We start from the raw sequence: 1,804 nt of genomic DNA, 5'->3' as shown, positions 1-1,804 counted from the left end.
GGAAACCCTATGCAGGGTCGTTATGAGTCGGACCCGACTCCACGGTACTTAACAACAACAACAATGTATCGATGAAGTGCCCTGGTGGTGCGGTGGGTCAAGCATTGGGATACTAACCCCAAAGTCTGAGGCTGATTGGATCTGAGACCATGGGGTACCTATGTGTACATTTTGTGCTGACCATGTCCATGAGGGTGTTGGGGTACTTTTAGGGTATTGGATGGTTGGTCTTGAACTTTCCCAAGTTACCGACTCCCTTGTAAATTAGGTCTCAACCAGACAAGTCCATCGGTGGGTAAATGGTATACACACTGGACTGTTAATTGAAGGACGGGGGGTTTGAGTAAGCTGTTCCGGGAGGAGAAACATGAGGCTGTCTCAGAAACCCTAAGGAGCAGTTCTGACTCTGTTTTACAGGGTTGCTCTGAGTCAGAAATGACTCCTTGCCAGTGGGAGGGTTATATGCAGATGTAATTCATTCTCTCTCTCTCTTTTTTTTTTTCCTAGACCAAAAGCACCAATTTATTAGGTTGCTGTAGGAGAAAGAGCAGTGGACTGGGATTCAGGGTCTTTGGCGCTATCTACTTTTAAAAAATGTTTTATTGTGAATTATGTGATAGTTTACATGGGAGAACATTAGCTTTACATTCATCCTACCATGTATCATTTCATTGCCATGGTTACAATCCCCTTCATGCATCATCAACCAACCAAAGGGTATACCCTGCTAGCCCGCTCCCCAGTCATCAGCACACAGCCCCTCTCCCTCTCTGGGTCTAAAGTTGTAGTTCATTCTTATTACAATTGCAACAATCATTTTATTTGTCAGATGATATCACCCAGACTTTCCACAACAGGTGACCAAGATAAGGGGAGGCAGGGGATAAAACTAGAGAACTGGTTCTGCATATCTGTGTGTGCTGGGATCAGGCAGTGGGAGGAAGAAATAGGCAGGGTAAATGGGCTTCTCTTCACTTGACCAGTAAAAGAATAACCTGGATTATAGGTGATCAATTGCCTTGGTTATTCATAATCAACACTTCTGCAATGATGAAAGCAACCCTGATCGTAGCTTGAGGTTCAGTAACAGCATTATTATGCCTAGTTTGCAAAGAAAGAAACCAACATCACAAATAGAATGGGCTGGCCTTTCTGTGAGGAGCCAAGCAGTGCCTAGACTGAACATTTGCGTAAATACTTAACATGGTGTGTCTCTTGTAGAGTGTTGGTTCCCAGTTGACTTGTTAGAAAAGCACACAAAGGACTGGTTCCCATCACAGTAATATTTTTTGTTTGGACAGACCATACTTTTAGCTTTCACAAAGCACCTTCCCTTATGGCTGTATTTAGAACCAAACTTATATTTACTACTGAATCATGATATCTGAGAATGCTATGTGTGCACACTGCTAATCCACGTGGATTCAGGGACCTGCCGCACTGTTATGGTATTAATGGACGGACTGCCTTTCTGTGGTGCTTCGTACCACGGCCTGCTCTCAAAACAGTGAGTAAAGAAATTTCAGCTTTTGTATTACTATTACTAATTTTGAAACTGTTTTTCAGAAGAACAGTTAGAAGAAACCTCTTTGTTCTCTAAAACTGAGCAGTGGGTGGAAAGGCCAGCCCATCTGTGATAGACCCCATTTAACACAAAGTGGACATGAGGCCAAGCTCATTCCAAAATGACTGTAGAAAGCAAACAAATGGTTTACCACTGTTAAAAGGTCAAATGACTCTGTTAGAAAGTGTCTTTTAGATCTGGGTTTCTCTCTCTCTCTCTCTCTCTCTCTCTCTCTCTCTC

Source organism: Chrysochloris asiatica, unplaced genomic scaffold (genome assembly GCF_000296735.1).
Source record: "Chrysochloris asiatica unplaced genomic scaffold, ChrAsi1.0 scaffold00060, whole genome shotgun sequence".
In the NCBI taxonomy this organism is placed as follows: domain Eukaryota; kingdom Metazoa; phylum Chordata; class Mammalia; order Afrosoricida; family Chrysochloridae; genus Chrysochloris; species Chrysochloris asiatica.
Note: the sequence above shows the minus strand (reverse complement) of the source record.